The 27,922-nt window shown below is 34.5% G+C and overlaps 1 long non-coding RNA gene across 1 annotated transcript; it reads right to left on the bottom strand.

Moving 5' to 3' along the window:
* Positions 1-6,913: 6,913 nt before the first annotated feature.
* On the bottom strand, positions 6,914-16,870 carry LOC143233265 (uncharacterized). Its single transcript, XR_013018075.1, has 3 exons — positions 16,792-16,870; positions 12,265-12,342; positions 6,914-7,136 (listed from the first exon to the last, which is right to left on the bottom strand). It is a non-coding gene; the product is annotated as an uncharacterized LOC143233265 (long non-coding RNA).
* Positions 16,871-27,922: the final 11,052 nt, after the last annotated feature.

Here is a 27,922-nt window from a genome sequence, read left to right as displayed (position 1 = left end):
GTGACAGAAAAACCTTTAATGTGTTAAAATTAAAACAAATAGAAAGAAGAAAGGAAAAGAAGGATATGTCACCATGAAACCTATCTGCCATCTTGCAAACAAAATTACTGATTGGAAACCTTACGGTCAGAGGCTGGAAAGATATGTCAACTGCAGAACTTTCAATTATACTCACCAACAGTTTAACCAAATAGTTTTAAGGTAAGAATGTGTTATTTCAAAAGTCAATTAAAGTAAAACCATAAATAAGTGTAAAGTTACTTAATAACCTTAACCTAAAATACAATGTTTTGGAACAACATGGGACCTGTTGATCCATCTCGGCTGTTCCATCCTCAAAGCTGAATCCAAATAATTAAAAATAAATAAATAATCCTAAAACCATCCCTTATCATTCATATATTTATCAAGTTTTTCTTAAACTCACTAAAATTTACTATCTCTACAACGTCCAAAGATCAACTACCATGTCAGAAAAATAAAACTGACTTAGCTGAAAATTACTCTCACCCTGTAAAAAATTAAATTTGTGTTTCTTACCCCTACTGTTCTCATTGTTAAATATAAAAACATGTGATGCATCAACATTATCAACTTCCTTTACAATCTTGAACACCAAAATTATATCCCCCCTAATTATTTGCTTTTCAAGAGAAAAAAGTTTGAGAGATTTAAGCCTCTCTCTTCACATAACAACCCTCCCATTCAAAGTACCATTGTAGTAATCTTTCTCTGAATTATTTTCAACAATCCCTCGAGGTGGATTCCTGTACTTGGTGAGGGGATCTCCCATTGAAGGTTCTGTATTTTTAGTTTACTTCCTCTGGCAGAGGCGTAGCTAGGGTTTTCAGCGCCCGGGGACAAAGTCAGTTTCGCGCCCCCTCGTTACACAACTTTCCTAATTATGTAACATCAAGTTGGCGTTCCCCTCACCCGATGCTGCGCTCGGGGACAGACGTCCTCCTTGCCCCCCTAGCTACGCCACTGTCCTCTGGATCTAAACATCCACCCAGATGTTTGCCGTGCGTGGTGACTCGTGAAGTGGAGGAGAGGATCTTGGTAGTTGAGAAGTCCAACCGTAACAAACCACTTTGACCTTGAATTCCTGTAGACGGTCGGCCTATCCAGGACCAGTCGGCTGATCCACTTGAGCTAGAATTAAACGAGTACCAGTGTTGGACGTTCTCAGTAGGTGTTGTGGACATTGTGCCTTATGCAGGTGTTTCGGTATAACGCTCACGAAACCCTGGCATTGCTGCAATGTCCTTGTTTGGCATTGTAGTGCGTTCTTTTGTAGGGTTCCATGGGAGGTTTGGTCAGAGGGCATTGAAATGTATTGCCTTTATTATGGATATCCCCATTCAAGAGAAAATAAATAAAAATGAAGAAACTAAAAATAAAACAGAGATTCGGAAAACGATCATGCAGTTACCGTCACAGTCAGATTCTGTACCTCGATTTCTAATTATGCATTCCTCATCTGAGAAATCCTGAGGGCATATGTCTCCCTTTTTTATTCAAAAAGGGATTAGAGGGGCTTGCTGGCTCCACCTAGTCAATAAGGGAGTTGTGCTCTAGAGATATTTTGATAGAAACATTTTCAACACAACATACCAAACTCTTCTTGAAATCGAAGACCATCTAGGTCACTTTGAATTCTTCAAGAAGAGTTATAGTTGAGTCGGATTTAAAGAACATTCCCGAGTCAGAGATCCTCGCTGGTTTGTCCAACTGAAGTGTTTATGTGATGCACCGAATCTCCACTCGCACAGATGGAATTATGGTGCCTACTAAGGTTCTGATACTGAAGTTTACATCAACACTTCCTCCTGCCACAGTCAAAGCATATTATCTGAACTTTAAGTTTCGCCTTATATTCACAACTCTTTCAGATGTTTCCATTGTCAGCAGTTCAGTCACTCCAAGACATCAAGTCGTGGTTCTTTAACATGTACTTGTTGTAGTGACAAAGACCACGACGCCTGCAAGTGTGAACTGGAACCACACTGTATTAACTGTAGTGGTTCACACCCCTCTTACTCTATTTCTTGCCCTAGGTGAGTGGAGGAGAAAGATGTACAACGCTTGAAGACTATAAACAATATCTCCTACCAAGAGGCTCAAGAGTTATTGTTCCCCACTCCATATCAGACATATACTGCTGCGCTCTGTTTCTCTTCCATAATGGGAGTGCAGACAGATCTCTCTGTCCGTCCAGTAGACTCGTTTACAAAACATCTGAAGTGTTTTGCCCTTCATGGTTAATAAAGTTGACGAATCTACTTCTACTTCTATCTCTGTTCCCACTACTCCTTTCAGTGACTGTTCTGGTCCAATTACTTTGGCTTTGGGTTTAGGTATTTCCTCAGGTACATCCTCTTCTGCAACTCTGAGATGCAAAACAATTATTCGTTCAAGCCCTCAGTCGCTGAAATCTTTGTCCACAGACAGAGACTTGCCTACTCGATCGAGAACAGGATCCATGGAGGTCGAAAGACCTCCGTCCAGTTAAGAAAAAACGTAGTCGAAAACAGAAGAGCTCCACAACCCATTCTCCTCTCATAAATAAAAATGGATGATACAGTGGAACTGTCGAGGTTTTCATTCGAATATAGATAACATTAAAAATTTGATAGATTCTTATCATCCTCTGGGTCTTTCCTTGTCCGAAACGTTTCTCAAACTTGCTGATGCAATTACTCTTCGTCAGTTTCCTTTTTACATAAATAATAGGCTTTGTGATGAATGAGTGCATGGATTGATGGCACTGCCCACCCTGTCTTTGTCACTTTATACACCATTGAAAGTTGTAGCCATCCGTATTTCTATGGGTTGTACCATCGCTATTTGTTCTCTGTACCTGGCTCCTCAAGATACCTATGTTAAGTCAGACCTTGATGCCTCATTGAACAGTTACCATTTTTCTTTTTAATTCTAAAGGATTTTAATGGACATAATCCCGGTGGTGCAGAGATTGATGGGAAGAGTCGTCCCATAAAGCATATGCTCTCGGATCACAACCTTTCTCTCTTCAATACTGGTTCTTATACTTATTTTCATACACCTAGTCAATTTTTACTGTTATTCATCTCTCTGTTTGCTCCTCTTCACTTTTCTTTGAAAGTTGACAGTAACCCATGAGGCAGTGATAATTTTCCCATCATTTTGAGAGAGACTGGCTGTGGTCGATGCCACCCGACCCACATGCCTCGATGGAAGTTGGACTAGACCAACTACCTCTCTTTCACTGCACTCTTGGAACCTATTCCTGCCTGTGTCTGTAAGCCATCGATAGGTGACTGTGAAGCAGTAGTGACCGCCCCTTCTGTCCAGGCAGCTGTTCAGTGTATTCCTAAAACCTCGAAACATTTTCCAAAGTATCTTCGTCCATGATGGAATCCTGTCTGCCACATGGCACAGAAGGCTCAAAAACGGGCCTGGGATATCTTTCGTAGATATCTCACGTTTTTAAGCTGCATTGCTTTTCAGCGGGCCCATGCACACGCTCGACTGTTCAGATGTCAAAACCAAAAGGAACCTTGGGTTAAATAAACATCTAGCATCTCTTCTACCACTAGTTCCAAAGTCATATGGGACAAGATTCGAAAGGTCAGTGAACAGTATACTTTAACCCCCTTTCGATCTTTCTCTCTAATGGCCAGGAAGTTGCTGATGCCCAGAATGTCGTTACTACTCTTCAGAAAAGCTTTTCATCTGGCACTTCTACTTCTTCCCCTACCTTCTTAGCCATCAAGACATAAACAGAGCGATCGCCTCTTTCCTCTCAGACTGATTGTCTCTATGACTATAAAATCGCCCCTTTATGCTGGTGAAACTCAAGTTTGCTCTTCATTGGCCTGGCTGTACATTAGTTTGACCTGATGATTTTCACTACAAGATGCTGCACCATTTCTCTTCTGGTTGTTTTTAACTGGATCTGTTAAGAGAATGTTTTCCTGATGCTTGGTGCCATGCTATCGTCCTCCCTTTTCTTAAGCCTGAAAAGAATCCCAAATTTCCTTCAAACTATCATCTAATTGCTTTGAAGAACTGTCTCTGTAAGATCTTAGAGAGGATGGTCAATGCTTGTATTATTTGGTTCCTTGAATCAAACGACCTCCTCTCACCCACCCAGTGTGGGTTCCAATGACAACACTCCACTGTGGACCACCTGATTCGACTTGAAACATCAATCAGGAGTCTTTCTCAAACGACATCTTGTTTCTGTATCTTTTGGCCTTGAGAAAGCTTATAACACTACATGGATGTATGGCATCCTGCAGGACCTCCACTCATATGGGTTGCTAAGCCACTTGACCATTTTTATGCTGCTGCATTCTGTTTCTCTTCTACAATGCAAAACATCTGTAGAGGCTTGTGCCCTCTATAGTAAAAAGAGTTGATGAATCTATGGAAGGAGGAAGTTGTACTGGCTAGGCTACACATTGGTCACAGTTTTTAACTTACCATTTTCTTTTATCTGGGGCCGATGCACCAATGTGTGGTTTGTGTGACATTCAAGTCACAATAGTCTGCATTTTACTGTCGTACCATCATTACGACCAGAAGCAATGGCATCATTTTACATATAATTTTTCTATGGGTTCACCTTTGACAATGAACAGTGTCGTTAGCAATGGTGACTCTGTCCACCTTTGTTGTGTTTTTTTAAATTTTTAAGGACCATTGGCCTTTTAACTCTAAGTTTTTAATTTGAAAACTGGACTTTGTTTTAACATGATTCCTTTTTACATATTTTAATAATTTTACTTTTATTTTTACTTTTTTAGCACAGATAGCCTAGTTGCTTTGCACCAATAAATGTCAACCAACCAACCAACTTTTCAACAATTTCACGTCTTTACTAAGGTAAGAAGCCCAAGACTGAATACAGTAATCCAAATGTGGCCTAACCATGGACCTGTACAATGAAATTATAACCTCTCTAAACTTGTATACATTATTTCTGTACATGCAACCTAAAATTCTATTTGTCCCACCACTAGTAACAGCACAGAGCTTGGATGGCTTAAGAGACTAATCAACTATTACACTAAGATTTTTTTCTTTCATGACACTGTTAAGGTCATTCCCATCCAAATTATACTTATAATTTAAATTATGATAACTCACATGCATTATCTGACATTTATTATAATTAAAACTCCTCTGCCATTTATTTGACTAACTCACTAAATGATCTAAATCCTTATGTAAAGCAGACCCAGAACAAGTTTTCACCCATATGATCACTGACTCTTAAAACAAACTAACTTTTCATGTTCCATTCCTATTTATAAATATAGAGTTTTACAAATATATGGCATTACTTTGATAAAAATTACTTTGTGAATACTTATTACAATAAGACTTCAATGTAATAATCAAATGAAGTCAATCACCAAAATTTTTCTAATTTTTATAAACATTCAAAAAGTTCTTCAATAATGTTTCAGTTTTAGGCAGTTGCTCTGGGTTTTTCTTCACATAAATTGAATCGTCATATTTTTGTTTTGTGTTCAGGAAAAAACTGTTTTTGTTTTTTTGGTATACTTATGCCTGTCGTATTTACCAATAATTCTTTTGAAAATTTTTAGTCTTGTATTCAACTGAACAATGTGTTTGACAATTTCTTTATTAAAATAGAACTATTTCTTTCTAATGAGATGTCAGTTTTATGCAACCAAGTCTGAAATTTTTGCAACAATATGTAATATCTCACCTTGGGAAAATCCAAGCAATAATAACCAAATTACCTACATAATTAGATTCTCATTTTGAAACAATATACTCTTTTGAAGTAATTTTCCTGACGTAATTAAGTTCTCACTTTGAAACAAACAAACTTTCAAGACGTCCTCAAAACATTAATAAATAAATAAAAAGGTAGATTATAAAAAATAGTTGGCTGAGACATTATCTTTCTTGTAGAAACCCTTGTGAGACATTGTCCATATCCCTTGTGAAACAGCAACATCCTCTTCACAGCTAGCAACACTCAAGACCTTAATATCATCAGCAAATTTAAGTAATTTATTCACTATACCTTTATCTACATCATTGATGTAAATAAAAAAAGAGCCCTAAAGTATATCATTTATGATATTAATCCAGTTTCACTAAACTCCATTTGTAGCAACAACCCTCTGCTTTCTTTTCTTCAGCCACTCTTCTGCCCAATTTGCTAACTTATCTCCCTCACTCATAGAGATAATTTTTTTACAAGTCTTTTATTTGGTGCCTCATCAAATTTCGAAAATCCAGGTTTGCCAAGTCTACACTCTTACCCTCATCTAGATTAGTGGTAACATTTTCAAAGAATTTTAAAATATTTGTAAAGCAAGATTTTCCCTTATTGAAACCATGTTGTCTCTCCAATAAAATTTTAAACTTCGTTAAATGATTTTGTAAAGTATCTTTCATCAGACCTTCCAAAACTTTTTCCACAACTGATGTAAGATTAATGGGTGTACAATTACTTGGGCAATTTTTATTACCTCCCTTGAAAAGAGGAGTTACATTAGCTAATTTCCAGTCCCCTAGTTCCTACCCACTATTCAAGGACTTGAATTTGTTTCAAAACTGAATAGCAGTGCATTGTAATAAACAATATCTTCTTTCTAGATTAATATATAAAGAGCATGAAGTCATACACGACAACTGCACTTAAAAAAAGCCCAATATCTACTAGAATAAATAAAAAATAAAAATGTTCTGTAGGCCAATAAAAACATTATATAGAAAAAATACTAGAAAATCCTAAATGGTTGTAAAAAAAAAAGGTGGAACATCTTTTTAGGTATACAGAAAACAAGAAATAGCTCCAAGAAACCATGACACTATCCAGTATAGATATATCTCTACAGTATGGTGTTTCAGACACTATCCAGTATAGATATATCTGTAGCATTCTTTAATGACCCCATACCAATGTTTCTGCTTCTGTTGTCTATTTATACATAGTTTACTATTTACACCAGTTTTGTGTTGTCTGTTTATACATAGCCTCCTCTTTACACTAGTTTTGTGTTGTCTATTTATTATACATAGTCTCCTCTTTACACTAGTTTTGATGTTTTCTCAAGTAGAAAGATGGTGACCTTGTCAAAGGATGATGGTGATGTCAGTGGATCTACCTGAATGAAATTTACTCAACATTAGCCATTAATTTAAACAATGAATGTTAACATTTAAAAATAATATAATATTGTAGATAATAATAATATAACTTAACATTTTGCTTCCTCTATCTTTCTAATTCTGTTTTTAAATAATAATAATAACTAGAACCTGAAGACAAAATGGTTCATTTGTTGCATGCAGTGATGTAGAAAGGCTAGAATTTAGTACAGCTATGTTTCTTCAAGTTATATTCTAAAATCAATGAGAATGCAAAATTTCGTCATTTCTTTAGTAGATCAAAACATAACTTTGTACTCGTTTCTAACAATTATTGAAAGGTTTCCATTTCATTTATCAAAATAAATTAATGCATAGAGTTTTATTATGAACTGTATTAAGATGAAATTTTATTATTGGCTGGTTATATTACAAGATTTATGTAGTTTCACTTTTTAGCTGTTTAAAATTTGACCAAACTCACTAATAATAATAATAAATGTTCTATGAATGTAATTCTGAAGTGTAGCACTTCTCATTGCTAGAAAGATGCATCGGGTTGAAAAGGGTAATGTTGTTATTTGAAATGTCATATTAAGGAAAGATCCAATATAGAATGTCCCTATTCCATTGTTGTAACTCTTTTGTTACTCTTCTTTTCGCTCAAATTTGTTCTATAAACCTAAATGTTGGACAATTTCAGCCACTGAAGGACTAAATATCTTTAATAAATTTAAAACACCATTAAATAAAGACAACAAAGATACTAAAACCAACATAGATGTTTCTATACAGCTTCATCATGAAGAGTTTTAGCGAATTGGAAAACTATTAAATTCATACTGGTGAAAGTCTAGAAAAATGCCATGCTGCAAAAACTTGCCCCATGTTTCTACAACAGTTGTGTAGCTTTTATTCCAGGAAATAAATTTCTTGCAATACAGCTAAAAATAGCTTCAAGAAGCAGAAGTATATCCCGAATTAGTAGAATATTTCCTGAATGCTTTTTAATAGAATCATAGGAATAATAATATATACTCAGTCTGTGAAATATTTAGATCAAAGCTGACAAATTCCTATTACAAAAGTAGTTTACATTATGTGGATCTTGTAATTTATAAACTGGGATATGTAATACTTGTAAAGAGAGAGAAATAATGTAATCATGCAGAACCTCTGTACACTTTATTCAAGGATATGAACATCAGTTATGTAAATGATACTGAGAGTTATGGAAATGACTTATCAGATTTTGTAGATTGTTTTATACACAAGGAAAATCATTTTGTTTCAGAAATAACCCAGATTCTATCATGTTTTTGAAATTGTAAACTCTCTGGGCTCTGATGAAAAGAAATACAAAATTCGTGCAGTGTACTGTTCACTTGGTTACATGCATCCACTCCTTTGTAGTGGCCTTGCTTGGCCAGGTGTTTAAGGCACTCGATTCATAACCTGAGAATCATTGGTTCAAATCCTTGTCACACTAAACATGCTCACCCTTTCAGCTGTGGGGGTATTATAATTTGATGGTCAATCCCACTATTCATTGATAAAAGAGTAGCCCAAGTGTTGGCACTGGGTGGTGATGACTAGCTGCCTTCCCTCTAGTCTTACACTGTTAAGTTAGGGATGACTAGCACAGATAGCCCTCATGTAGCTTTGCACAAAATTCAAAACAAACAAATCTTTGTAGTGTGATAGATACAGTGCAGTTAGTTCTAATGTATAAAAAGATGTAAATTTAAAGGAATTCAATGAAACTGTGATATTTAGTCCACTAGTAAATAAATAAAGAAATTAGTAACAAGAGGAATAAACATGAGACAACAATGGGGGGTTCTAAAAAAAAAAAACTATAGCTTTTATCTATTTTTAGCGAGACATGCAATTGGTGGATTTGTGGAAAACTTTAATTCCGAGACAGTTATTTTTCCATAGCTACTAATGATAATTTTGAGGTTGGTTTTTTACTATCACATAATTTTTGAAAAATAATTAGACATAACTACATAAATACATTATGCTATTTTTCAGAGTTGGGTGTACTACATCTTGATGGTATAGAGCTTGGTTCTAAACTTTACAATTTAACTCATTTTTATATTGGTTCACATGGATTGCTCTCATATCTTTGGCATTTGTTTTAAGGCAATGTCAAGTCTGACTCCAATATTTATTTTATTCACTTTATAAAATATAAAAAATGGTCAGTAATGATTTAAGGTGAGAAGAAGTGAAACAAATAACAAACCACTACTAATAACAGCAAACACATAAATGTGCATGCTGTTTAGATTTGGTTTTCCTTGAGATTCCTCCTATTCTCTGCATAGAATATTACAGTTGATATAACATTTCAAAAACTGAGCACAGGAGACACACATGCAACATCAAGAGGTTGCTACATTTCCTTTTTCTTGAAATTGGCTGTTTATAACGTTACTGATGGTAGAAGTAGTAATACTGGCTTTACTTTTTCCATTTAGAGGAATCCATGCTACAGTCTCCAGACATTGAAAATTTTCTTTCAAATTACCTCATCAGAAAACATATCAAAGTCTGTGCATAAAAATTTCATCCGAAATTGGGTACAAAACTTTCCTATTCCATGGAATAAGTTTCCAGGAGATTTAATAAATGCATCCCCCCCACAAAAAAAAAATATATATATATACAACTGCCATCCTGATGGGAAACCTAGAAAGATCAATTCTATATTAATAAGAAGGAAAATAGTCCATCAGTATCCAAAATCACTTACAGATAAACTTCTTTCTGTTGCTATTTTGAGTGATAGGTTCAACTTACTATTTAAGAAATTAGTCAAACAGTTTAACAAAAGACACCAACAAACTGAAAATTCTCTGGAAAGAGACTCAGCACATATGGAGAAAATGGCTCTTAAGATGTCAAGGAGAAATATTCTTCTATTTTTCTGTAAGATGCTTGGCTCTGTAAACTAGCAGCCATCACATTTTCCAGATGAAGAAACTTAAGCTATACATAAAACTAAAAGACCACTAGTGGTTGCAGAGGAGATCTTTAAGATTCATCAGGGCTGTATATGGATGCAACTGACCCAACCCAACAACTGTTTGTAAATGAGGACCATTCTGTAAACAATGTTGTGTCATAGTTGTCATATTTATAGCAAAATGTATGGGTATTATCACATTTCAAAAAGTTAGACAATCACAAATGGAGAGCTTGAATAGAAAGCAGGATTTGCCCAATTATGTAAGCATCAGGTGCAGTGTAGCATCTGGCTCCTCCACCTGGCTTTTATTACAGTATGCCACATAATCTGCTCAGATTATGCCAAAAAGAGCCAGACTAATATGGATTCTCCCTTCTGAGTTTGAAGAAGGCGGAGGTAACGTTTCACACAATTTGAGGTAGGTACTGCATATTTTATAATACGAGTGTCTGTACCTATAATTCTAGAATATTATCAGTAATATCAGAATTATGTTCCAGTGTGTAAAGTTGTTTATCTGTTGTTGTATTATTAAGATTTGACTGTGTATGAATTAGGGAAAAGATATGCTTTGACAATAGTAATTAAGGTTTTGTGGAAGGTCACTCTGAACTGTTATTTTGAAGGATACTAATATATATATAACTGTAAACTTGTAAAGGAATAAGAAAATGTTGTATAAACTATACAGAAATATAATATTTAATAATGAAGATTTAACATCAAATATACAATACATTTGGGGGTGGTTATGAGATTCCCTAAAATGTTTGATTTCTTCAGGAAACCAACACTGCAAATAGTTAGAAGACAAAGGCAACCTGGACCATACCTGTATAGCAATTACATGTAACAGTTTTTCTCTCTCTCATTTGAAACTTATTGTGATACACTATTATTTGCTTATGAGTGATTTTTCTATTTCTCTAAGAATAGTTACATTTTACTCTTTTTACTGGGTGTAGATCTTTAGTTAAAACATTTTTGTTTGATGGTAGTAAACTCCATCATTTAATAATTTACTAAAGTTAATAGCATGATTATTAATTTTAATACATTAAGAATTTATTGTTTTTTAAATATTAAAATGTTAACTTCAGTTCAAGAGTATATCGTTTCCAAGATGATTGGTTTGTATTAAGCACCATTCTGGCAGCAAATGTTACTGCAGCAATTATGTTTGATGTCCACTGTGTCTTCAACATTGAATATCCAAAAACACTGGAAACAAAATTGTACTTTATTCAGAAAAGCAGTGTTGTACTAAGCAGTATCTATAAAGTGTAATTGTACTTTATAAAGTAATGTTTGATGAGTTTTGCACATAAATTATTAGTTGAATTCAGACTACTTCTATAAAAGAAGTTCCATGATCCAAAACTAGAAATGTGTAAATTAACAAGTCCATATTTGTTGATTTACCATTTATACTTTGTATATAATAATAAACTTGGTGTGTGGGTGATCCTAAAAATAATATATGATCTATAGATAGTATGAAAATCAGTAAGATTAGGTGTTGTCCACTCAATTAGTCTTTGTCTCTTCCTTTCTAAAATACCAATGTAATTTTAGTGCATGGAGTATCTTCAAATTTAACTGTTGGTATAAACTTTGTTAACCAGGTATGTGTTGTAACTAAAATGCAACTATTTGTGGGTTACAATTTATAGGATGCTCACAGTGACTTATCCTGACAGAGGTAACAAGAAAGAGAAAGATAAGCAGCTCTCACCTCAAAGTGTTGGAACTGTGCAATGAAATTGGAGATTTTTATAATCAGTGGAACACCAACTAACTTTATGCGAGTTCTCTAAGAAAAGTTGGGAGCTTTTAGCACAACAAAAGACATGTTATTGTGGCAGTGTAAAACACTCCATTATTAGAAAGGATTTCCGATACACGTGAAAGTAGATTTGATAAAGGAAATATTAGTGGTCACATTGAATCTAAATTTTTATAAACAAATGAAGCTATTTCTATCAGTTATAATTTCTAGTGAGTTATTTTTATGAGTTGTAGATGTAACACTTCTTGCACAGCTTCACATAAATTTTCACCATAACTCAAATAAATTGTGTTTATTTTATTGTAGTCATAAGAAACTCATTGTTATGATAAAATGGTACTTGTGTGTAATATCATAAAAGTATTCATTCACTTACCTGAGATATTGAGTATTTATTCCATGATTGTGATTGGTTTCTTAACTGATCATGACAGTGTTTGCTTGATGCATGAAACTGGTAAGAAAATGGTATGAAACTCATTCCAGTGACAGTATATATCAAAATCAAGTGTATGTGGTTGTTCTACATAACCCTCTCAGAATGATAGATTTTATTATTTAAATATAATTTGCAAAATCATACTTATCTAGGTGAGTTTAGAAAGCTCCTTATAAACACACAAATGTGTAAATAAAAACAAGGGAACTCAATTAAAGTATATAACTTTGGAAATCAGAAGTTACAAATATGTTCATCAACATTAAATTAAATCAACATTAATAAAAAATTAAAGCGATTAAAAAAGTAAACCACTGATAAACAGGTTTCTATACTACAATTCAGTAACCTAGGGAAATAGGATTTTAGGTTATATCTTCAGAAATAATGAATAAAGTCTAAAGAGATTATAATTTCATTGTACACATCACTGGTTAGGCCTCATTTGAAATATTGTGTTCAGTCTTGGCCTTCTTACATCAGGAAAGACATTGAATTGTTGGAAAGGTTTCAGAGAAGGGTCACTAGAATGGCACCTTGGATGGAGGGGGTTTTCATATCAGAAAAGGCTTAAATGTCTCAGGTTGTTTCCTCTTGAAAAAAGAAGAGTTAAAGGGGATATCTTAATGAGGTGTTTAAGATTGTAAAGGAAGTTAATAGTGTTGATGCATCGTGTTTTTTTTCTCCATATTTAACAGTGAGAATAGTAGGACTAAGAGACATAAGTATCAATTTTAGCAGGATAGGGGTAATCTTCAGCTAAGTTTGATTGTTCTAACATGGAATGGGTTGTTTTCAGATTTTTTAGAGGCAGTGAATTTAAGAAAGTGCTTAATAAGTATATGAATAATAACTGCTGGCCTAAACTTTGTTTGGGCCTGGCATGGCAAGGTGGATTAAGGCTTCGACTGGTAATCTGAGGGTCGCAGGTTCGAATTCCCATCACACCAAACATCCTCACCCTTTCAGCTGTGGGGGCATTATAAAGTAAAGATCAATCCCACTATTCATTAGTAAAAGAGTAGCCCAAGAGTTGGAGGTGTGTGGTGATGACTATATGTCTTCCCTCTAGTCTCACACTGCTAAATTATAGACGGCTAATGCAGATAGCCTTTGTATAGCTTTGTGCAAAATGTAAAACAAATCAAACAAACAAAAAAGAAGTGTGTATGTTTTTAATTCAATTAGTTTAGAGGATAAAACTGCCTAAATGGGCCAACAGGCCTCAAGTTATCCCACAAAGTTATGCTTTTATAAACTGTATTGTTATTTAATAGTTAAAATTAATGATTTGGTTAAATATTTTATAAATTAATATTTTGGTATTTAACAGTTACCTGTAGCAAAGAAATGAGGTAGTAATCATGTTGTTTTTTTTACAAATTACAGTCAGTTTAATACAACATACTAGCACTAAACAGAGGTTATGTTTCACCCTTACGTGTATTTGTTTCTCTAAAACAACTGAATTAATTTGGACGATAGAGGTATACGTGTGGACTATGACTAACAGAGAAGTGATTAGTTTTTTGGAGGGTCATGAAAATCTAACAAATTCTTATCTGTTAAAATGGAAACAAATTTTTCACAATATTTTTGATGAAATTTGATGGACATATTTAGAACATTGTACCTTATTGTGCTGCCAAAACTGATTTGGGTCCGTTGAAAACAATGGACATACAAACACATTATCGTATTTTTTGAGAGCCGAATATGGTCAACTCAGCATAAAGGAGATGTGCTCCACTAAGTCTCTTTTTAGTTTCTAATATCACAGCAAGCACCTAACTAATGTATTTAGAATATAATAACTGCCATTACAGAACTCATAGTGAAGAATGAAAATTAATAGAATTACATAACTGTTTTAAAGAAATGTTATTATAAGACTGTAATAAGACTTGTCTATTTTACAATCCATTTTTTAGCCACAGTACAGTGACTCATAGAAGAGCTCTGAGTTGTTTTGTTATTGTTTTTTTCCAAGTACAAACTTTTAGCTCTGTCATCTTTTGACTTATTTGAAATCTGTTTAAATTTTTGGGCTCAAGAGGTCAGCACTTTTCAAATGATGTAAATAATTAAGTCCAAGATCTCATAGATTAAATTACTCTAATTCTGCCAAAAAGAATTTCAGTTGTCGTGGCTATTAACAAATGGCCCGGCATGGCCAGGCAGGTTAAGGCGTTTGACTCATAATCTGAGGGTCGTGGGTTCAAATCCCGGTCGCACCAAATATGCTCACCCTTTCAGCCATGAGGGCATTATAATGTTACAGTCAATCTCACTGTTCATTGGTAAAACAGTAACCCAAGAGTTGGCGGTGGGTGGTGACGACTAGCTTCCTTCCATCTAGTCTTACGCTGCTAAATTAGGGACGGCTAGCACAGATAGCCCTCGAGTAGCTTTGTGCGAAATTCAAAAACAAAGAAAGCAAAAAAAAGCCATTAATGATTTCCTTTCATTCCTTATTAATACACCAATGATAGTGCATTAGAAGTTAACCACTGATTGAAGTTAAGAAATCTTTCGAAAACTGAAGTAAGTAAACAATATTGAATTATAAGAAGGGGTAAAAAATGCTAAGCTTAGTCATTTTGGCTCTGCAACACACCCACAGCAGCGAGGTAAGCTACACCAAACCAGAATAGTTCGGGTATGTTTAAACAATATAAGATTAAAGGAAATATAGATTTCACTGTGATATATACTAACATCATTGCAAACTACCTCATAGTTTCATAACTGTACTCACTCAACTAATCGACTGATGAGGAAGCTCAAGGGCTTGTTAAAAATGCTAGTTTCCAAGGAAACACCAGTTTCTTGACTACATTATTAAGAAGCAGAGAACAATGAAGACAAATTCTATGAAGTTGAGTATATCATTTTAACCTGTCCAATGATGGAAGAAGGAGGCCTTGATCCCTATGGCAGGCCATCGTTAATGACGCAAGTAATGAATATGTCGAGGAACATCTGTGTTATTCCTTACTAACCAGCCATAATAAAATGGGAAGTTGCTTAGCCTAGCATGGTTGTGATTAAGATCCCAAACAGAGTAGTATCGAATAAGACAAAAAGGAGTCACACTGCCTCTTGTGTTTTGTTAATCTGATACTCTGAGAATTCATGAATATAACCAGAAAAAGCATGGCCAAAACCTTGAGTTGCAGTACGAATTATCTACTTTCTTCCTATATATGTGGTCCTCCTCTATCCAGATGTATGCCATCCTATAGGTAAATCTCTCCAAAAGTGTGTTAGCATACTTGTCTTCCATATAGTTACCATCACGATTGTGCAAAGGAAAAATTCTGTTAAAACCACTTTGTTAGACATTTAAAATATTATGTTATTTAAAAGTTTCAAGGTGTATTTTTACATTGAAAATATGGTATAATCAGTGGTCAGCCTTAATCACCTTAAATAAATTAACTACTTCTTTTATGCTCATACTTTTTTATGTTATATAGTTTTATTCTAGATAGGCGGTGTTTTCTTATAGAGAAGCCACATTGAGTCCACTGAGGGGAATGAACCCCTGACTTTAGTGTTGTAAATCTGTAGACTTACTGCTGTACTAGCGGGAGAGTAACAGTTTTCCAACGGCATATTAAGATAATATTGAGAGTTAATTACAAAAGCTATTCACCTGATAAAATGGTCATAAAATACTTTTCAGTTTCACTATGGTGCCACATAACCCACTTTCGCTGTCTTCCCCCTTAAAATTCTAACACCTCCCTAATTTAATTTCCTGGAGAAACACTAACTGTTATTACAGAAGGTAAGTCTTCCTGTTTGCCCATTAACGTTTTGCTTAAATAATCTACTACAGTTTGTATACATATATTTATAAAACTGAGCTTGAAAACACGTTCTCCAAGACCAGTTTAAAGATATTTTCAGGAGTATCAATGTTATAAACCTTCACTTCATTTTTGATAAAATTTATTCCGATATCAACATATCCACGCTATTTAATTCAGTTGTAATATATCTTTCACGACGTAATAGCGTTAGTCTAATTAAGTAGTGTTAGCTTCATATCACAGCTTTATTAACAATTTTCCTAGATACCTAACTTTATATTTTTATTATAAATTTACAGTTGTGTTTGATTTCTGACAGTCTTAGAACTTCTAGATATAAAATACAAATTAAATTTGCTATTAAATATTTACACTGTCTGCTTAAAAAAAAAAATTTCAAAGGATTCACAACGCTAAAATCAGGGGTTCGATTACCCACGGTGGGTTCAGCATATAGCCCGATGTGACTTTGCTATAAGAAAACAAAGATATACTTTTCATTAATATTGCTTAAAGCGTCGTCTAACGAACAAAATAAAAAAGTAGCCCTTTCAGATACATATTTTTTATGATGTACGATTACTGTAGGTCAAGACAAATAAGAAAACAATATAAACTTATATATATATTGTTATCCCAGTATTACCATTACAAAAACAACGGTTCAATGGTTACGTTTTCTTTACAACGGTTAGATATGAGTTTAACTTATATCATCCTTCCACCCTCGACATGTTGCCATTGTTAGACTAGTCTAGAAACAAGAAATAATAAATTAAAAAATAAGAATATTTTATAAAATTAATTATCTTACTAAAGAATTGAAACACTTATGTAAACGTTTTACTATTCCGTAAATCTTATCATAAAAACATTAAAAAACATCCACTAACTCGTTTGGAAATTTTATTTAATATAATACCCTGCCCAAAACTTGTTAGTTGGTCAAAGTTCATTTTATATAACTAATAAATAGTTTTGGACACCGAGTCGGTATAACGTGTGAATAGTGTAAAATAGTTGAATATGAGACAGTGTGAAAGGTGTGGGTAGAAAAAAATCATTGGGATGTGGTACGAAACGTTTATAATTTGCGATTATAAGTTGTGTAAGATGTAAACGTAAGAAATGATGCGAATTAGATGTCACGCTAGAAAACGTAAGAGGTTCGGTACTCACATTTCAGTTATAGTTGTGTTGAATATTACCATACAATCAAAGTTATAACATACCAATAGATTCATACTTCCAACTTCTTGTTGAGTAAACATACCTTTCCCATTAATAATATTAAAGTAACCTTAAGGTAAACTAAAAGGTCTCATAGTAATAAACACTTTTAATTCCAAGCGTGTAATAATAATTAGAATATTGAAGTTCAAAACGCGTCATCGACGGTCATGCCCACAATTTCAGACATGACTGTGTTACAAAAATGGCAGTAATTCCTGCTATTCGGTCCAAAGAGCTGAACAAAGCCCTTGTGGTGGCGGATACTACTAGATCTGTGGTTCTTAACCTGGGTTCAATCGAGCCCCAAGGGTTCGGTGAGTCAGTCTCAGGGATTCGGCGGAGGTCAAGACACACACACACTGTGTGTGTGTCCGTTTTGTTCACCCCACTCGTACGATTCGTGACGTCATGCTCCACTTGGCCATCATTGGCTGCGGCTGATCACATCACTTGGCCTTAATATCTGTGCTGCAGGGAACTTCGTGCGCTTAGCAGTCGACTTGTGACTGTAGTAATCGTGTGTCATTTGTGATTTTTTTCCTAATCATTCAATCCCTTCATAGTAACTATGTCGAGCAAAAACAGAAAGTGGTCGGACAAATACGTACAATATGGATTCACGTATTTAACAGAACATGACGGGAGTCAGCGTCCTCAATGCATGATTTGCAATGCCAAGTTGAGCAATTCTAGTCTAGCACCTGCAAAACTAAGAGAACACTCCCTAAAGCTGCATGGAGATGGAAATACAAGAACACAACGCTTGCTGAATTCAAGCTAAAGAGAGCCAGGTTCGATGAAAAAGCTACTTTGCCTGTTCTCGGCTTTGTACCCATCGACAAACCGATCCTCACAGCATCGTACGAAGTTGCATACTTGATTGCAAAGCAGGGCAATCCACACACCATTGGTGAAGCACTCGTAAAACCAGATGCGTTGAAGATGGCGAATATCATTCTGGGAAAAGCTGCTGAAAATAAGTTATCCCAAATTCCTCTTTCAAATGACACCATCAGCAGCAGAATAAATGACATGAGCGATGACATCTTGGCTCAAGTAATTGCAGATCTGATTTCAAGCCCAGCAAAATTCAGCCTTCAATTCAACGAGACCACCGACGTTTCCAATCTAAGCCAACTTGTTGTATTCGTGCGCTATGTGAAGAACGACGAGATAAAATAATATTTTTTTTATTTTGTGAGACTCTTACAACAACCACTATGGCAGCCGACGTGAAGAAACTTGTAGATGACTTCTTCAGAGACAACGATCTTTCGTGGGATATGGTTTCTGCAGTTTGTTCGGACGGACCTCTAGTCATGCTGGGACAAAACTCTGGTTTTGGTGGGCTGATAAAAGCCGATGCACCACACATCATTGTAACGCACTGTGTTCTGCACATGCATGCATTAGCAACAAAAAACCTTGCCTTCAAAATTGGCAGAAGTATTAAAAATTGTAGTGGAATGTGTGAACTTTGTGCGAAATAGTGCCATGAAGCACCGCATCTTCAAAGATCTGTGTAATGAAATGGGCTCTGAATTCGAGGTACTTCTGTACCATTCTAACGTTCGGTGGTTATCCCGGGGAAAGGTGCTGAATCGGGTTTTTGCCATACGTGTGGAATTAGCCCTGTTTTTGCGAGAGCACCAACATTGTCATGCAGAATGCTTCGAAAAATCTGAGTTCATTCTCATTTTGACGTACATGGCCGATATCTTCAATGCTCTCAATCATCTCAATCAACAGACAGAGGGCGGTGGAGTCAACATCATCGAAGCGGAAGAAAACCTGAAGGCTTTTCAAAAAAAGCTACCATTATGGAAACGATGAACAGAGAATGATAACTTTGTAAACTTTCCCCTGCTGGACGACTGTGTAAGTAAGATCGAAGATGTGTCTGAAAGCGGAGACATTTCTGTACCCGGGAAACTGAAGCAAGCAATTGTCATGCACTTATATGAGCTCGCAAAGTCTCTCGGCGGATACTTCCCCACCAGAGAGTCATATCCAGCATGGGTGAGACAACCGTTCACGTTTATTGTTGCGATAGCAGATGTCAATGATGAATACCTCGACGAAATGATTGAACTTCAGCAGAGCTAGGTTCAACAGCAACTTTTCAGAACAACAACGCTCTCAACGTTTTGGTGTCACCAAATCGTAGCGTACCCTTTATATGCAAAAACGGCTCGTTTGGGCTGAGAAAACACTTTACATAGAAGAGCGAACAACGTTTCGACCTTCTTCGGTCATCGTCAGGTTCACAAAGAAAGAGGCTATTTGTGCTAGCCATCCCTAATTTAGCAGTGTAAGACTAGAGGGAAGGCAGCTAGTCATCACCACCCACTGCCAACTCTTGGGCTACTCTTTTTACCAACGAATAGTGGGATTGACCATCGCATTATAACGCCCCCACGGCTGAAAGGGCGAGCATGTTTAGCGCGACGGGGATGCGAACCCGCGACCCTCAAATTACGAGTCGCACGTCTTAACACGCTTGGCCATGCCGGGCCATAAAAATAAAGAAAAGGAACATACTTTGTTGCGAAAATGATTGAGAGTGGTACTTGCCAAGGTGAAGCCGTGCATTTCTGCACTTGTCTCTGAAAGGCAACAACAAAAGTCACATTGATTTGCAGTAAATATTCATTGAGTTAAGTTTTTGTTTTTGTGTGAAATTTCATGTTTTGTTGGTTTTGTTCTTTGAACACAGTGATATTGTGTGCAACTGATACATGGTTCATTTTGTGCACTAATAAAATATCTACTTATGTTTTGAATTTGAAAAGTAATATTTTATTTTTCCAATTACGAAGGGTTCAGTGAATGCAAGTACGAAACTTCTGGGGTTCAGTACCTCCAACAAGGTTAAGAACCACTGTGCGAGATGGTTGTTTTCATACTAATTAATATTTCAAAATTATGAACTTCTAAACCTGAATCTTATAATTTCCTGGCCAGGCCGTTTAGCCTACATTCACACATGATGTTCGGAATAAATTTACAAATTTTTTTAAAGTCGTTACATTTTCAAGTGTGCCCGTCTTATTCACTTACAAACATTAAGTTATTATATGTAACGGTTGCTGGTTTAGAGTAAAACTATACTGGGCTGTCTGACGAGTTCACCCGTCAGACTTGTCGTTGATCCACCGGAGACATGAAAGTTCATTCATGAGGAACATATACTTGTTCGTTAATACTTATAGAAACATGTTTTAACTTAAAATGTCTTGTCTTTAAATCGTAATAAAGTGAAATAGATAAGAATTACATGACAAAAAACAACAGTCCGCTGGTTACTGCTTTTAGGTATAACATGATATTAAGCTTAATCGTCCTTCCACCCCTCCGCGTGCTGTCGTTGTTAGACTAGTCTAAAAGGATAAAAGCGCATATATCGAACAAAGGCTCAAATATATCTTTTACATTTACAATATAAGTTTATGTGATATTAAGAAGATTTTACATATAATAATACGTGCTTGATATAAAATAAATAAAGTTCATAGGTCTAAGCATTTTTAACTTTTATAATAATCATATTAATAAACACCCATTAACTGTGTTACAAGTTTCACTTAATATGTCAGCCAGTAAGATTATAAGGCAAAGATAGGAGGTTCATTTTATATATCTAGTAATTATTTTTGAACACCGTAACGGTGGAAAATACAATTCAAAAAAAAGAATGAAACTTTGAAAATGGTATTTTAAATTGTAAGAGGAATATAGAGTGTGAAAATGAGTACAGAACAAGTTATATTAGGGAGTTAATCCATCTTGGGCGAGATCGTTTAAGCGCTCACCTCGTATTTCGAGGGTCGCGCGTTCTAATCGTCGTCACGACAAACATGCTCGTCTTTTACCGGTGGGGATAAAAGGTCAGTCAATCCCACCATTCGTTAGTAAAAGAGTAACTCAAAAGTTGGTGGTTATGACTAGTTGCCCTCACTCTAATTTTACACTGCTAAATTTGAGACGGCTATCTCAGATAACCTTCGTGTAGCTTTGTGTGAAATTCAAAAACATCATGATCGAAGAGTGCCAGCTTTATCATCAACCATTGATTTTCTTAGGAGGTGACTGATATTCAGAATTGGCTTGAAAATGTGTAGCATAATAAGGCCAAGATAGCAGGTATTCAGTTTTTAATTGTAGGTATACTGAAGATAAACTATTAACGTAGTAGAATCCCAGGTAGGATAGCAGGCAAGTCTTCGGAATTCGATTCTCCTCAGTGGCCACAGTGGATTGCAATTGTCTACTGCGTAAACATGTCTTTTCCACTAATAAACTCAAAGATCATACTAGGGAAAAACTACAGAACTATCTCAGAGAGATAAACAGTTTTAATTCCAAGCCGAGCGTGTTATAATGATTAGTGTCGGGTTGAGTACCTACGCTACGAAACGCAATATTGGTTAACATGTTCACAATCTCTGATATCGGTGTTATAAAAATAGCAGTAAATTATGTTAAAACTGATAACCCCTATTGACTATCATCTCTTGCCAAGAAAGAAAAAAACATGTATACTAATACAACAGACATTAAGAAGAATATATTTAAGGCTGCTTCATCACCAATGTCCTACTATGAGAGCTTATCACCTGAAACAAGGTTACTGTGCTACTGAACATTTTCAGCAATAAGCTTGACGTTATTATTGTTAGTCCTAGACGTACAAAACCAGCTGCAGGGTTTACCTTTTTGAAACCGTATTTCATTTTCTGGTTAGTAGCAGCTGAACAAAGTTGTATTTTAAAGAGAAGGATATAAAAATCATCATAAAAGACAACGTTTGTAGCTGTACTCTTTTGACTTAGTTTAAGTTATATTTACTAAGTAAGAATTACAATGAAATGGCGTACAAATATTGGCTGCTCTTATGGTTTGTTTTTTTAATTTCGCGCAAAGCTACATGAGGGCTATCTGCGCTAGCCGTCCCTAATATAGCAGTGTAAGACTAGAAGAAAGGCAGCTAGTCATCACCACAAACCGCCAACTTTTGGGCTACTCTTTTACCAAAGAATAGTGGGATTTACCGTCACATTATAACTCCCCCACGGCTAAAACAGCGAGCATGTTTGATGCGACAAGTATTCGAACCCGTGATTATTTCTTCATAATTTTAATACCAAGTGCCTTAAGCTAGGCCTATTCCTCTTCAGAAGACGATATACCATCATTCCAATTACTTGTGTATCCTGACAGTAAATCCGTGGGCTCATGTTTTGTAACTCACAAAACGCACTTTGAAGTAGTGAATGCGTTATAAGTGTGGTATTAAAATTTCAAAATTTAATCAGACAGGGGTAACCTAAATATTAATGGTGGGTGTCGTCTCAGACAGCTAACCGTTCTCTCTCAAGTCTATCAGTTTAAAATGATAAAATATCATAAACAGTAGAAAGTCTTACATGTGTTATACGATGTGCCCATCGTAGGTACCAAACCTCAATTATTTGAATTGTAAGCTCGCACACTTACCCTTGGTTCACCTATTTCCAGAGTATTATTTGTTGTTTAATGCTAATAAAAATATGTTTTTATATTTCAATTTGAAAGCACGTGCAATTAGCATTTATGTTTCGTATCGAATACAATTGCTTTATAATTTAAGCATGGCTAAACAAGAGACTATTTGCTGTGCCACCGAGGAGATTGTTTTTAAATTAAAATGCATCGTTTTCACAGATTGTGAAAATTCATAATTACAAAATAACAGAGTATGTACGAGTAGTAATAAACTTTTGACCAAGTGTTAGACTAGTTTTTTTTTGTTATCTTATAGCGGCTACACTATGAAGAATTGTTAATCAAAGATTTGAATAAGCAAATCCTATTAACCACCTTAACAAAATACTAACACAGTACCACACTCCATACTAAACGTATTGTTATAATAAATTTTAAACTATTCTTTACCCACTACTTAACACCTTTAAAGTGTCCAAAAATTATTTAACCTAAAAAAAAAATGTTTGATATGCCGATTAAACTGCCAGGTTTTTATATCTAGAAACCGTTTGCAATAATATTGTGAGTAAATACAAAATATATATTAAATAAAAACTTAATAGTTCTTGAAACAATTAAAAACTTTCAAATTATTTGGATTTTTATTTATTTTTATAGTGTTTTCTTTAATACAATATTAAATATATTTTGTATTTATAGACGAATGAATAAAGTATTTGGTAATTCTTTTCAACCGTTTCAGGATAGACTAGTCTAACAACGACCGTACGAAGAGGGGTGGAAGGATGAATAAAAGTCAAACTCATACCTAAGATCATTTATCCCTATAAATAGTAAAAAAAATTCCATTACACTGTTCCTTAGATGTATGTTAATAATGTGAAAAAATTCATGCAACCTAATATCAGATAACTGTAATATGAAAATAATTTAGTTCACTTCACTTAAAACAAAACCTGATACAACCTAAGAACTATAACTACATTAAACAGTATGGATCTGTTAATGTAATCCTTATTGAATGATTTAATACTTAGTAATTATTTAATTTTAATAACACGAGTGTTAAAAGTAATTATTATGAAGGCAAAACTTTTCCCAAAGGCATGGCATGCTTAGGTGGCGAGGGTACTCGATTCGTAATGTTAGGGTCGCGGGTTCGAGTCCTCGTCACACTAAACTTGCTAACCCTTTAAGACGTGGGAACGTTTTAAATATAACAATCAAGCACACTATATGGTGATAAAAGCATAGCACATGTAACGAAAATTATCATCAATAATTTGAATTTCGCGCAATATAAAATATATAAATTATATATATAAAACACTTAAATTATTAAAAGTGACTATTACTTTAACAATCATGCAGTCTAACTAACTGGATTATAACGTCCTAGACAATTTTTACCAACTACTTTAAATATTGGACTAAGATTAGTCAACTTCCAATCTTCTAATACTCTTCCATTATTCAGTGATCTATTAAAAAAAATATTAGCTAGCAGTTCACAAATAACAGTTGTCTGGACTAGACGATTTATGAATTTTTAGGTTACCAACTTTTATATTACAATTTCAGTAATTAAAATTATATATTTTATATCAGTATTTGCCTCATATTGGGCCTGGCATGGCCTAGCGCGTTAAGCGTGGGCTTCTGAAAGTAATTCTATCACACCGTCTTACACTCCAGTTGCTTTTGAGAAATTCAAAAACAAACAGCCTCATACATTAAGCGCTCTGAAAGTAATTCTATCACACCGTCCACAACAGCCACGGTAGCCTACTAGATTGAAATTGTACCAATAGTGATACAAGCGAAACTACATTCAAATTAGCAACATATACTGTGTATCATCGGAAACAAATTTCTAGAATATCCCCGACATACCTGGTCTGCTCTTTTCCCAAATTATAATGGATTTGACCTCATTTTATGTCCCTATAGCTAGTTGAAAAGACGAGCACGTTTGGTGGTGGGATTCGAAGTCACCACCCACAAACTGTAAGTCAAGTGCCGTAACTAACAGGCCTCTGAAACTAAATATTTTGTAATCACCAAAACTAACCAATAATCTACTTCGTGTTTGGTGTTGAGTCACATATGAATTTTTAACTATCGTTGTAGTTCAACTGCTTTTGTCATAAGGTAATTTGCAGTTACTGTTTAAATGTGTTATTATTATTATTATTGTTACTATTCTTGATTTAGTTTTTTAATTATTAGTCATTAGTTTCTCTTATGTATAATTGCAGCTGCTTGATTCTTGTGGTATCCGAGTGCAGATGGCCCATTATATAACTTCTCATTTTGAAAACTACAGTCGTTACTTTCTGCGTATTAAGTACATAAATAATAAAATGTGTAAACAAGTTTTGGATTGAAGGGTGGCATTACATATCAGTCCCATATGAAATTTAAAAAAAAAAATGAAAAAACACGATATTTGTAAAACCTAAACCACACCCATAAACTAAACTGAAAACATAAAGTGCAAGTACAACAATTAACTCAAAGAAATTACGCATAGCAATAAGCCTATTGTATTCATAACACAGCTGGTATGGATATTAATAGTTTAATTAACATAAACTACAGAGCAACGTTTTGACCTTTGGTCATCTTCAGGTTAACAAAGAGAGTTTGCAACGTTATTTCAATTAAAGTTTTAATACCCAGACCAACCATTTTATGAATACGTTTTTACTTCGAATGGGCTTATCGACATTATGAATAGGCCTACTGGTATATCAGATCAAAAACAAAATTCTAGTAAACACGAAAAATTAGGAATAAACAGAAGAGTATTGAAGTCTTAATCACTAAAAACAAGATTTAACACATACGTTAAAATACCTTTAATCACAATTCTTACTCATTGTGCAGGTTAGGGTTCTGTTTGGTAGAGTAGTGTTGAGATATGGTGGGAGTAGAAATTACAAATCGTACACTCGACAAATATATATATTTCTGTCGTAACTTTTTCCCCTTCCCAACATTCATTGTCCCTACTATATTCCCAGAAGGAGCTAACTGATATGACGCTTTTATTCTTTAAGACTAACAAATGCAGTATTTAAATAGAAGTGGAAGTGATTACTTTTACAACGCAATGAAACAATATTTTATCAAGCTGTTAACTTCAAATTTACAAGACCATGAAGTGTTGGATCATTACCACGAATCAATGTTACGTGTAATGCGTTTTGATTACCACCTAGAGGGCCAAACTCGTTTTAAAGAAGCAATACCTGGTCAAAAGCGACAATAATGGAAATTGTTAAATAAAAAGTGTAATAACGGGTTTGAATATCTACTTGGTGATAAGTTATTTCGCAATTAAAGGTCATACCAACTAAAACCGATTTTTTATGAATAGTATTATTCCAAACAGAGAACCAATTTATTTAGATGTAACAACTTTCGATTATGGTTCATAGCAGTGAATGAGAATATTGTATTAGGTTGAGGAATGTTTCGTGAGCGTTTTTAAATAATTTCATTCAAGCATTACATGCAAGACTTTACAATACTTCAATGCATGAACACATTACGCCCAAAACATTTATTATGATATTTATTTCATGTAATACCTAGGTATATAGTATGCATTGTTTAAACGAAATTGCAAGAAAGTAAATCAAAACCGATGGTGTCGAAAATGCTCGATTTTGTCCACTTGACATTCCATTTAATGAGCTGAAAATGAAAGCAAAATTAAAGACATATGAAAATCAAACACACCATCTATTAGAGCAAAAATTATCTACCAAATGACATGAAATATTTTGCGAAAGCGTTTCATTTATGAATATATTTTTTTAACTTGAAAAAACGCTCACAAATTATTCCTCAACCCAATACATTTCTGACGAGTTTCACATGTGAAAGAGTACTACTTCCAAAACATCTATAAGTGAAAACAAAAACGAATAATTACGTTATTGTGTGTATACCGTTCTAAACCTATCATTTCTTGTGTTGATGAGGCATTTCGTTCAGTAACAGGACTTTCAAAAGCTGGCTATAATACGATATTGTATAGTCGTGGGCTATACCAATATACCTATCATCTATTTTCTTGAAAATATTGTTATGATGTGAACGAGATTAAGCTAGTAAATTGCAATTATTATTAGTGTTACTTAAGATATTTTTTTATGGTAAGAACGAAATTCGTAATCTTTCTTCACCCTAGATATTTGAAATGGCTGGAGTTAACAGGACTCCCAACGAAACCTATTATATAGACTTACTGGACACAAAATCTACATATTAGTTTATATACTTAATAAATCATACCTATTTTCAGTCCATCACAAATTTAATATTAAAAAAACATGTTTAAAAGTTAAACGGAGTGACAGTATCGTTTTATATTAACAAAACTGTAGCTAAGACATTGCAGGTATTCAAAAGGTTCCAAACGATAAAATTCGTTATTTATTAAATAAAATTTATTTGTTATAAAAGAACTTGAAAAATATATTTTTAAACGATTTTCTTATTGAAAATGAGAGCTTATTTTGTACTAAAAATACTATTTAGCTTTCAGTGTAGTTTTTATATTGTTACTCGCAGTTTAGTTTAACAAACGCAGTACATTGAGGGGTGGAAGCATGATTACAATCAAATTAATTTTACACCTAAGAATACCAAAGAAACACTATTCAGCAATTTTTTTCTATGGTGTAATGCTAACGTTATGACAAGTATACATGAAAATAATTTTTGTTTTTCTTTTCACCTCATATTTTATCTAATCGTATATCTATAAGTACTTGTTTCAATAGGATCACACGCCCCAGTGGCTCAGCGGTATGTCTGCGAACTTAGAACGCTAAAAACGGGTTTTCGATACCAGTGGTGGGCAGAGCACAGATAGCCGTTGTGTAGCTTTGTGCTTAATTCAAAACAACAACAATGGGATCACATTTTTCACTTTACTTGATAGATGGTGCCTTATTCGTAATTGAAAAAATGTGAGTTGTTTTTTTTATTTTGCGCAAAGCTACACTGGGGCTATCTGCGCTAGTCGTCCTAATTTAGCAGTG

The sequence above is a fragment of the Tachypleus tridentatus genome, chromosome 12 (assembly GCF_004210375.1).
Source record: "Tachypleus tridentatus isolate NWPU-2018 chromosome 12, ASM421037v1, whole genome shotgun sequence".
In the NCBI taxonomy this organism is placed as follows: domain Eukaryota; kingdom Metazoa; phylum Arthropoda; class Merostomata; order Xiphosura; family Limulidae; genus Tachypleus; species Tachypleus tridentatus.
This window is presented reverse-complemented; position numbering and strand designations above follow the sequence as displayed.